Raw genomic sequence first — 12,159 nt, 5'->3', positions numbered from 1 at the left:
CCTCCTCAATAGTCCATCAGGAGTTATGCAAGGCTTTGAGAACCATCAGGAAATTACACTTAAAATAAGAGTCCTTTAGATGAACAAAGAAATCGGGATATTGATTGGCTGGTGAAGACACCGTGCTATATAGATTCATAGATATTTAGGTCAGAAGGGACCATTATGATCATCTAGTCTGACCTCCTGCACAACACAGGCCACAGAATTTCATCCACCACTCCTGCAAAAAACCTCACACCTATATCTGTGCTATTGAAGTCCTCAAAACGTAGTTTAAAGACTTCAAGGAGCAGAGAATCCTCCAGCAAGTGACCCGTGCCCCATGCTACAGAGGAAGGCAAAAAACCTCCAGGGCCTCTTCCAATCTGCCCTGGAGGAAAATTCCTTCCCAACCCCAAATATGGCGATCAGCTAAACCCTGAGCATATGGGCAAGATTCATCAGCCAGATACTACAGAATAATGATTCCTCTTCAGGAGTAGAGCTGAGTATCTGAAAACACTTGTCAGGATAGAAATAAATTTTCTTAAAAAGGCGTGTGGATATTTCCCATCTGCTTTTTACGAACAAGACTGCCTTTGCACAGATATTTTAGAACATTCAGGGGACAGGAAAAGCCTTACAGTTATGCAAGTGAACATGTATTCAAATACAAGTACTTGTGCAGGTGTGCAGCCACATGAGTATTTGCATGGCCATCCTGAAAGCTCTTTTCAGATTTCAGAGTCATCCCTTCAGAGAGCAGAAATAAGGAAGTTTAGGTGAGACCAACGGCCACATATGTAGCGCATTGCAAATACTTAATGCAGTATTTGCAGTGAATAGCTTACAAGGACACGTAGGATTAAATGTCTGCAGACACTATTAGTGAAGAAAAAAAGAGAATGAATATTTGGGGGGGGGGAAATCAGTCTATTCACAAACAGAAAATTGGGCTAAACTTAGCAAATAAATGGCATGCTTTTAGAGCTGGGTGAGCTGTTTTCATTATCACCACATTCCAGGGCTGATGGCTGCTATTTGAGCATCAGGAGGATCTGTCAGGATGACTACAAGAGGGACAGGTCAGGAGTTTTAGGTGGAACCTGTACTCACCAAGCGCACAATATTTAACTAGTTTGGAAAACAGTTTAAAAGGAAAACTACTATAATATGGAGGGATATTCAACCTCATACTTCAGAGTTTGGCTTAAACCCCAACTATTAAAAACCAGGATAAGACTGAACCTGGGGGGAAGGGGAGAGGAGGAGGAGGAGGAGGAAGGGAGGAGATTATCTCACATCTGCCTATTGCAAAAAACTCTTACACCTTCCTCTGATTCATCTGCTGCTGGCCACTCTTTTGAGACAGGACCTGGACTAGATGGACCTTGGATCTGACCCAATATGGCAATTTCTGTGGAAGTCCCCTATTCTCCCATGCATTCAAATAGGAATTGCACTCCCTAGTCTCACACCTGCTTTGCAGAATTGCTCTGCTGGGAAGTATCAATATAATTAAGACCTATCACTGAGACATAAAGAGCCACACCAGACATATAGTGAAAACAGTGATCAGTATTCCCAGAGACTGCTTTAAAATTTCATTTAACTATTTATTTAACTAGGGTCAGATAATTGTGGTTACTTTTAAACACACAAAATACTTGGCACTTATATAGCACCTTTCACCACAGGATCAAGTCTCTTTACAAAATAATATACCAAATCTTAACACTGAGGAAGATAAGTGTTTCAGAAAGATAATTTTAGGCACGAAGGTCACATGACTTCCTTTAACTCACAATGATTCAGTGCCAGAGGCAGAAACAGAGATCCATTCTCCTCTTCCAGCCGCTAAATGACATTCCCTACTTGTGACCACGTTCACTAGAGATAAGCCCCAGAAACTGAATTCAGAGCTGGATGCAAACACCAAACTTCAGGGGTACCTGGAACTGGGTTTTGGTTTCAGCTGTTTATACGGACCATCTGCTATGGGAATTTCCCTCCCCCGCCCTCCCTTCAAAAATGAGCATTAAATGACTGCTCGTTCTAATACATAGGCCAGTATGAATGTACAATTATTCAAATATCCACACCTACAGCTACTGGCATCTGATCACACCAAATCTTTTTATTACCTGGCAGGTGTCTGCCGGGCACTGTGGAATTTCTCAGGGAGAATGACACATACACACCCTCTGAAAATCCTGTAAAGCTGCCTTCAATACTGCAATTTAATTTAAACCAAACTGTTTCCAACAGGTGCATGCACAACACCGCAACCTGAGCAGATTTCGAGCTGTTTTGCATTATCTACAGAGCCATTTCAAAAAGGCATACAGACGCAGACCACATTAAAGCAATTTTAACCTTGTTTCCATAACATGGTGTAGAAGTAGAAACATAGTGCTTGTCTGCACTACGCAGCTTTTAGCAACATGTCTGTGTCGCTACAGCCGTGCCACTAAAAGTCGGGCAGTGTAGCTGCTGTTTGTTGGCTCTCCTGCCGACAAAAAACTTCCATCCCCAATGAGCGGCGTTTGCGTTGTCGGCAGGAGCGCTCTCCTGCTGACAAGGCGCTGCTCACACTGGCAGTTGTGGAGGCAAAACTTTTGTCTTTGTTAACACCTCTGAAAGGCAAAAGTTTTGTCATTCAATTGCCAGTATAGACATAACCATAGGCAGTTACATTTTCTACCTTCCTGTGTCACGCCAAACCACAAAGCCCTCTTAACCGTAACAGATGCCACCACGACAAGAATAGAAACACATAGGGCTCGCTAATGAACCCAACTGAGTATTAAATATAGGCCCTCTGCACTAATATCACAGAGCATCTTAGAGCATGTTTCTACTGTATATTCCTTGGGGCAAAGAATTATGAAAAAAGGATTAAAAAAACCCTAAACGGTTAAGAGACAACTCTCATTAATCTGAGGGGTAGTCATACATCTAAATCTCCTAGACTGCTTTGAAAGAAAAAAACCCCCAAACTCTCAGCATGTGCCTTTTGCACTCATTCAGAAACTACTCCCACTGAAGCCTCGGGGAACAATACCGACCATTATGTCTGTAGAGAGACAAGGAGGGTGAGGTAATATCTTTAATTGGACCAATTTCTGCTTGTGAGAGAGAAGCTCCCGAACTTACATGGAGCTCTTCTTCAGGTCAAGATATTACCTCACCCTCCTTCTCTCTCTAATATTCTGGGACCAACTTTGCTACACCACCACTATATGCCATCAGCACACAAATAAAATAGTATTCCTCTGCCTTTTAAGCCAGCTCTTCTTCTGCTTTACTCGACTGCCATGGTTCATGTCTCGTTTGAAAGGAAGGGCATGAGGGTAGACAGGCAGCTTGTTATGGGAGGCTTACTTCACTTCGTTTGTTTTAAACTAGATCCTTTCCATGCCAGGTGGTTTCTCATTTTACTCCGAGTCTCCTAAAACAGGAATAAATAAGGAACCTAAGCCACGTCTGGAGGGGAAATGACCAAAGGAGGGAGGAAAGTCCAGAAGCATCCAAGGAAACGAAATACAGAACAAACAAACAAAAAATCCCCTAACCTATGAGAGACAAGAATCTAAAGTGCTACTAACCCAAGACAGAGAAGCGATCTTTCATATAATACATTCACCATGCTTTCCCCTACCTCTAACCATACCATATTTACCCACCACAGGCAAGAGAAAATAGCTATCTGCTGTGTGGAAAATGGAATTAAAAGGGAACTCTGTTATGCCTTCTAATTAGACACTTCCCTAGTAATGCAGTCAGTGCACGCTCTAGATCTGGAAGGCTGCCATAGGCTGCATTAGATACTAAGTTGGTTGATCCTTTTCAGAGCAAGTCAATTTCTTCTTCGTTATGTTTAATTATATTTTAAACGAAGCTATCTGGCTTCCTGTAGTCTCTCCAGGGTCACTTCTTGGTGTGGGCCAATCCAGTTCTGGATGAAGGCAGCACAGCTCCAAACACTGGACTGAACTCTGCTTTCATTTCAGCTCAGTTAGCACAGAAGCTGAAATCTGATTGTCTGCTCAAGATTCAAGAAATGAGGTTGTGAGGGGGAAGGAGGAGAGGGAGTAAATCACAATTCAATGAAGTGCATAGCCAAAACAAGCCATGACTGAACTGTCATTTAAAAAAAAAAAAAAAAAAAAAAAAACAGAACTAAAACTGCCATATCTACAAGTAAAACTGAAAGCTCAGTTCAGTAAACCGGATACCAGTAACTCCCAATCTTGCGATATGAGGAGGAGGAGTTGTTTTTCTTTCAAAGCGCCTATTGGAATTAGCATTACCAACTGTGTACTTTCACATTTCAGAGACAGGTTTTCAGAAGAGCTCAGAACATCAGCAGCTGAGCTCCTCTGCAGACCTGGCCATTAGCGTCAGAGAAGCACGTGCAGAGTGCTTTGGAAACTCCTGCCCCAACTCCAAGTGCTGAGCATTTGGCAGTCTGGCCCTTAATGACCTAATAAGGCACAATCTAATCGTAGCCAATATCAGTCTCTTTTGATGCCCAGACATGTCTTTGCACTTCTGGAATACCTGTCTTCAGAGGATCTCAAAGCACTTTATGACTTTCCTGTAGTGAAATGGAGGCAGAGGTCAGGCAACTTCCCAAGGTTACACAGCAAGTCCATAGCAAAGCTAAGAACAGATCCCTGAACTCCCAATTCCAAGTCCTGTGCTTCAACATTTAGGCAATTCATTCAAGTTTCTGGCCTTGGTTTCATCTGCAGCTGCAACAATGAAAGTCAATCCAATTGAGGAGACCACCACTGAGAAAGGATTTCTGTCTCAATTCAGCCCTTACAAGAGCACATGCAATTCTAGCAACTTCAGTGACACTAGCCTCGCTGCAGATTTAAGGAGCACTTACCATGTTGCCAGAAAAACCAGCACATGCAAGCATGAGCTGGTGAGAGCGCCCATATCTCACACCAAGAGTTTAAAGGGTTATTTCTTTAAAAGAAAAGGAGCTGCAGATTCTAAAATCCTTTCTGAAGCACAGTGAACTGAATATGCTGACACTTATCCCTTCCAGAACATGTATCCCCATAAGAAACCCCATGTATGATACCTACAAACTATAAATGTTTTCAGTGTTGTTGTAGCCATGCTGGTCCCAGGATATGAAACACACAAGGTGGAACAGATGTGTTAACTCCTTATGCTTAACAATCTTGCAAGAAACCATTCAAAATGGACAATTAACATCTCTGCAGTTATAGGACAAAGGAGAGTTAGTGGATTGTTGTATGATGACAGGTTTCAGAGGAACAGCCGTGTTAGTCTGTATTCGCAAAAAGAAAAGGAGTACTTGTGGCACCTTAGAGACTAACCAATTTATTTGAGCATGAGCTTTCGTGAGCTACAGCTCGAAGTGAGCTGTAGCTCACGAAAGCTCATGCTCAAATAAATTGGTTAGTCTCTAAGGTGCCACAAGTACTCCTTTTCTTTTTGGATTGTTGTAATGAGACACACAACTAGTGTCTCAACTGAGTCCATGATTTTTGGTGTGTAGCAGAATCGTGAATTTAAACTCCTCTTTTGAAGGTGTTGGTCAGGTTTCCTTTGAGGATGAGGACTGAGAGTTCAGATATAGAATGAACTTTGTGACAAATGTTCACCTGCACAGCTAGACCAACTTCTGTTGGTCCAAAAAGAGAGAACCTCACGTACCTTTTACAAACTATAAATGGTATATAGCCATTTGACTGTGTGTACATGGCATACACAATGCATATATAAACTAGGACTATAATTTATAGTGCCCATCCATCATAATTAGGAAGACTAACACTATGCCAAACCTGTTAGCCTACCCTACCGGATAGCTAGCTGGTCTGGCATCTTCTACATGAGGTCTTGAGCTAAGGGACCTAAAATAAGAAAAAGGGACAGGGAAGAGGAGACTTTTTGGTATGACACTCTCTGGTAAGTTGGCAGAAAAGGAAGGTCTCTCCATCCATTTCCTCAGCATAGCTGCCTTATGAGACTACAACATGTACTGGTGGCTGGGGGTCAAGAAGGTTGTCATTTATTTACACTGCAGCGGAACAAACATTAAGGGGGGGGGGAGAGATACCACAGTTTTTCCCCTTGTTTGGTGAATTAAGTTAAAGCTTAAACTGCTTCCTTCCTTCTTCTGAAGCCTCAGAACAAGCTTCTCTTTAACATGCAATGACAGTGCAGAGTTCTGCCAAACTTCTTGCTCTCCCTCACACTTTTGTGCCAACAACTCCCGACCTGGATTCAGGGCAGATATGCAAGTGAGTCTAGGGCGCTAGGGAAGGGCAAGAACCGAGCAGCTCTGCATACTAACAAGCTAGTCTGGTGTCAGCCCTGGTGCCTCCCACAGCTTAACAAATCCTAAAAACTACAGTATATATTGACCTAGATTTTCAAGGGTTCCACACCCCTGACTAGAGCTGGATTTTCAAGAGAACACAGCATATTGGTACGGAGCACTTCTGACAATCTGGCCCCAACTGTAGGTTCTAAAAAGTAATTTGAAAAATCTAGCCCTGTGTTCACTGAGAATGGACACCCTCAAGGGGTTAGTGACTTAGACTGAGTGGCAGAACTTCAGATACAAATGTAAAGACACCTTACGTTAAGACACTGCTAGCTATCTCCTGCCTAGGCTCAAATTTCAACTGGTAATTAAAGATCTCCCTCTAATCCCATATCAAGCCTGAGTGTTCCAATAAAACACAGCTATGAAAGCTGCAAGATACCCTTAAAGGGTGAGTGACTAAAGGTATGTCTATACAGTAAATTAAAAGAAAATTATATATCAAAAATCCACACACCCACGGCAGTGCATCTCAGTGCCTCAGTCAGTTAACCCGGGCCATGGGTTAAAAATAACCAGGTAGATGTTTAGGCTCCAGCTGGAGCCAAGGCTCTGTGACCCTCCCCAGGTCTCGGAGCCCAGCCCAAGCCTGAACATCTACATGGTTGTTTTTAGCCCCACAAGCCTGTGTCAATTGACAAGGGCTAGGAGACTTGCTCCCACTGCGTTTTTTTCCTGGCTGAGTAGAGACACCCTAAAAGGCCTCCCAGCTTTGAAGCCTCTAAGCAAGCGTCATCTGGGATGAAACTGCTTGATAACAAGGTTCATTAGTGGAGTCCAACATGGCTAATGGGCTGATCCTAGCCACAACTGGCTATCTGTGGAAAGATGCCCGCCAAAACCTTCAGAATGATGGGTAGGAGTAGTACTCAAATCTTAGGCCTGAGCTGGAACAGGGGTGGCAGAGATGGATGGATGCACAGCAGTCCCAAAAGTAGTCTATCATCTGCACTGGGTTAGAAACAGCTCATATGGTGAAGCTTCTGCCACCTATGAGGCTCCCATGCTGTTGCGGTCATCATTCCACTAAAGAATTACTAGTGACCCTTTGAACCCTTCATGCCACTCCTCAAACCACCCAGAAGAATCTCCGTTGTGGACACTTGTGCAGATCAGTTTGCTCTGCCCCTTTACACACAAGAGTGTTCTCTTCATGGCTGAGATTCCAGCTCTGAGACTAAACATCCCATAGTTCGGACAGAGATCACTGCCCTCATGATCACCTTTGATAGTCTGAACATTCTGTTATTCATGGAACAAACAGGATGGCTTACTATTCCTTCTTTTAAGCAGTCTTCCTCCTTTCTAGTCACTGCCTATGTTTTCAGGACTGTAGTTTCCTCAAGAAGTCAGTGGTGTCTCAAAGATAGGTAGGAGTGCTGGTAGCACAGGACTGAGGGGAGCGTCTACATAACCAGATAATCCTGCTGTCAGGGTGCCAATGCCTGAGATGGGGCATCTAGGGTTCCCAGGTTTATGGATCTTGGGTAACAGATAGAATACCCCTGGTCGGGGCTCTAGGAGTGTGTCTGTGTAGATTTGTTCCTGTGCTTCTTCAGAGAGTTTCTTGAGCAGATGGTGTAGTTTCTTTTGATAACCCTCAGTGGGATCAGAAGGTAATGGCCTGTAGAATGTGGTGTCAGAGAGTTGCCTAACAGCCTCTCATTCATATTCCAACCTATTCATGATGACGACAGCACCTCCTTTGTCAGCCTTTTTGATTATGATATCAGAGTTGTTTCTGAGGCTGCGGATGGCGTTGTTGCACGGCTGAGGTTATGGGGCAAGTGATGCTGCTTTTCCACAATTTCAGCCCGTGCACATCGGTGGAAGCACCCTATGTAGAAGTCCAGTCTGTTGTTTCAACCTTCAGGAGGAGTCCACGCAGAATCCTTCTTTTTGTAGTGTTGGTAGGAACGTTTCTGTGGGTTAGTGAGCTGTTCAGCGGTGTTTTGGAAATATTCCCTGAATCGGAAACGTTGAAAGTAGGATTCTAGATCACCGCAGAACTGTATCATGTTTGTGGGGGTGGTGGGGCAGGAGAGGCCCCGAGATAGCCCAGCAGAAGAGTCTGTCCTAAGAACATAGCTGGATAGATTAACAATATTGTTGGGTGAGTTAAGGCCATTGTTGTGGCCCCTTGTGGCATGTAGGAGTTTAGCCCACTTCCACCTTAATTGAACTGGCTCATTAGCACTGACCCCCCACTTGGGAAGGCAACTCCCATCTTTTCATATGCTGTGTATTTATACCTCCCTACTGTATGTTCCACTCCATGCATCTTATGAAGTGGGTTTTAGCCCACGAAAGCTTATGCCCAAATAAATTTGTTAGTTGCTAAGGTGCCACAAGGACTCCTCGTTGTTTTTGCAGATAGGAAAACAGTCATTTCCTACCAGGGAGACAGGGGTGGATGTGAACAGGCAGGCTTGCTCTGCAACTGCGTGTGTATAGTTCCCATATATCCTTCCTGCTAGATCCTAGTGTCGCCACAAAGAACCACTCCCCCCACTCAAAAAAAAAAAAAAAAAAAAGAAGTCAGGAAACTAGGACAAAAAGGAAAGAAAGAGCTCCTGGATGAACTAGATAACTGGGAAGGAGCAAAGAGAAGGAAAGTGCAGTGACCCCGAAGTAAGGAGGTTAGATGGAGATGCTACCGTTTTCTAACATCTGCTTGTTATTTTGAGGGAGGAGTTGGTAACGAGAATGTGAGAAATATTGTGGGGCGCTCATTCTTTAAACATGAATTTACACCAGGGATGAACCTGGCCCACTGTCCTCAGTTCTATGTTTTTCATAGGGAGATATCATCAGACTGGAGAAGGGGCAGTGCAGCAAGGGTGGTTGCAGTTGAACTTATTCTAAACTGGAATCAAGAACACCCCAAGGTGACCAGACAGGAGTACTGAATACGTGGGGGTGGATAGCAGAGGGCAGGCACACGGTCCAGCAGCTGGAGCAGCCACGAGTCTGGAGTTCCACTCCCAGATTGATGACCGACTCCCTGGATGCCCTTGGGTGTCACTTTACCTGTCTGTAAAATGGCACTAATACTTACATGGCCAAAGCTGGTGTTGTGAGGTTTAAGCAATCCATGCTTGTAAATGCTTGAGATCTCTTGAGGAAAGGCGCTAGAGAAGCTCACAGCATTGCAAAATGAGATCACATCTACACTACAGGCGTCTGCTGGTGTCGTCGTCAGTCAGCGGCGTGATCCCTGACAGACATAGCTATGCCAGCAGAAGCCCCTACTACAGATGCAGTTACACCAGCAAAACTGTGCTTCTACCGGTATAGTGTTTTGTTCGGGTAGTGCGGGTGTGTGGAATAAGCTATACTGATAAAAGTAGAGCTTTTCCACTCTAGCTGCATGCACTTTAGGAGTGCTCTGGCAGTGTAGCTATACCAGCCAAGCACTCCTAGCGTAGACATGGCCTGAGTTAAAAGTGCTGCCGGCTCAGTGAGGTGAGGAGAATTAGAGCCCAGGAAAGAAAATAGGAAATTCCGAGGAACCGGAATCAGCTACTGGTTGAAGCTATTGGTATTTCCTGTTTATATCACCAGCAAATCAGTACACAACACATTCTTAGATAATCATCTGTCACTAGCTGGGGTGGGATGGGGGTTCATTCATGTAAACAGATTCTCTGCAGTCAGTGCGTTCATGACCAAGGAGAAGTGAGTGTTGCAAAAATATTCCCTTCATCAGACTTCACCCTCACTGAACTCCTCCTTCACTGTCACCAGCACTGCTCTTTCTAGCAGTCAGCAGGGACCCGGGACCATGACCTAGAATTCCAAGGAAATGGAAAGGAGTTCAAGGCCCTGAGCGTGGGAGGCTTCCTGCTACCCCATCTAAAACCACCTCTCTGAAATGGTGCTACTCTGGTGTCTGATTAGTGTAAATACATGTTGTCAACTCAGTTTAAAAGTAGGGTGAAGACTGATACAGCCTTCAGGCGTTCTCAACTGCCAGCAAAATATTAACTGTAACCAAAGCAGGGCAGGGAAGTGGTGTTCACCTACTACTCTGGTCTCTAAAAAAGCTGCAATCACATATCATCCGAGACAGGCCTGGCCAACCCAACACCAAAGCATCACTGTCTGCCCCTAAAATGTCCAGCAAGATAACTAGCACACCAGCTCCATCTCAGGGAGGAAAAGGCATGAGAAATAAGCAGCCAAACAGAACAAAGGGCACTGCCTTTCACGCACAAACCCCCAGTCACCCTGGGGGGACTCATAACTGGGACAAACAGGCTGACCTTATTACACACACAGGGGAAAGCTAGCCTACACAACCTACTGTTAAATTAACACAGCTATACAGCTGATTAACTATTCATGGCAGGCAGCTGCTAGAAGACCTTCTTACTACATACAGGATTTGATTTGCTTCTTAAATAGTATGGAAGCTTTTTCTTTTTTCAGGGGTAGGGATAGCTCAGTGGTTTGAGCATTGGCCTGCTACACCTAGGGTTGTGAGTTCAATCCTTGAGGGGGCCATTTAGGGTTCTGGGGCAGAAATTGGGGATTGGTCCTGCTTTGAGCAGGGGGTTGGACTAGATGACCTCCTGAGGTCCCTTCCAACCCTGATATTCTATGAAGCAACAGTGCTCAAATTGTACAGTCAGGAAGTCCGAGCTCCACAGAATGTTACTTAAAAAAATCAAAACCAAATCTCCTCTAAAATCCAGAGCTGTAGAAACTAAGGCAAAGACTTTTCTGAGATTCAGGGTGTGGTCCTTGCAAAATTCTCCAAGCAGGGAGGGAGTATGAGACGATGGGAGGGGTGTGAAAAACCATGCACATCGTCTATCTTTTAAGCGTCCCCATTTGTCTATGACATCTATTAAGCAAGTATGTTTTAAGTCCCCCTTCCTCCCCATGTACATTCCTTCTCCAAGCAATCAGCTCATCTTTCTTAACCTAACAGCAACACCGAGTTTTCAATTCATATCCCAAGGCTGGGAAACCTAACATTTCCCCCCAAACTCCGCCCAGATTCCCCACTTGTAAAACAGGAGAAGCAGGAGCACTAGACAAAATAATAAATAAAGTGAATAATTTTTTTTTTTTAAATCCAGTTTTACATGTCTCCTCATTTTTAACTATTTTTGTTTTTCGGCCATAGGTGCTGGAAGTAGGGGTGCTGCAGCAATCCTTTTCTTGAAGTGGGGTCTATCATATATAGGGTTTACAGTTTGATTCAGTGACTCTCAGCACTCCCACTATACAAATTGTTTCAGCACCCTTGTTTTCAGAGCCAACTTCGCTGCACATATTAGAAAATTTGGCATCAAAACAAATTTCAAAGATAAAAACGTATGTTTACTGAAGAGTTATTTTTTTATTTTTAAGAAGGGGGGGAGGGGGGAGAGAATACATCACACTAATTTCCAGCGTCTAACCACAGGATTTACATGTTTTAGTAATTCTCTAGTTCCCACCTGCTAGAACCCCAGAAAACACTTTCACCGCCTGCAGATGCCTTTACAGCTGACCACCTCAGCTATTATATAACTACGCACCAGCATTTGTACCCACAGGCGTACTCGCTCAACCCCGCAGACAGACAGACAGAGCTCCTCACTCCGCGCCTCCCAAGCATTTTTCAATTCGGTTTACAGGTGGTTTATCAACTTTGGCGAGCGTCTGTACATTTTAACCCGGGATCAACGCAATCCTTCAGAATTTAAAGAACCACGTCAGATTTATGGGGCTTTTTTTTTTAATTAAAAAAAATTTAAAGACCTGGGGGGGGGGGGGGGTAAGAACAGCTCGCAGCCTGGGCTTGCGGA

The 12,159-nt window shown here is 44.1% G+C and overlaps 1 protein-coding gene across 1 annotated transcript in view; it reads right to left on the bottom strand.

Annotated features, from left to right (window-relative positions):
* The window catches only part of CD81 (CD81 molecule), an 83,071-nt gene that overhangs the window by 70,387 nt on the left and 525 nt on the right, over positions 1 to 12,159 (bottom strand). The gene's annotated exons all lie outside the window — the stretch shown is intronic.

Source organism: Caretta caretta, chromosome 6, assembly GCF_965140235.1.
Source record: "Caretta caretta isolate rCarCar2 chromosome 6, rCarCar1.hap1, whole genome shotgun sequence".
NCBI lineage: Eukaryota > Metazoa > Chordata > Testudines > Cheloniidae > Caretta > Caretta caretta.
Note: the sequence above shows the minus strand (reverse complement) of the source record. Positions and strands in the feature narration are given on the sequence as shown.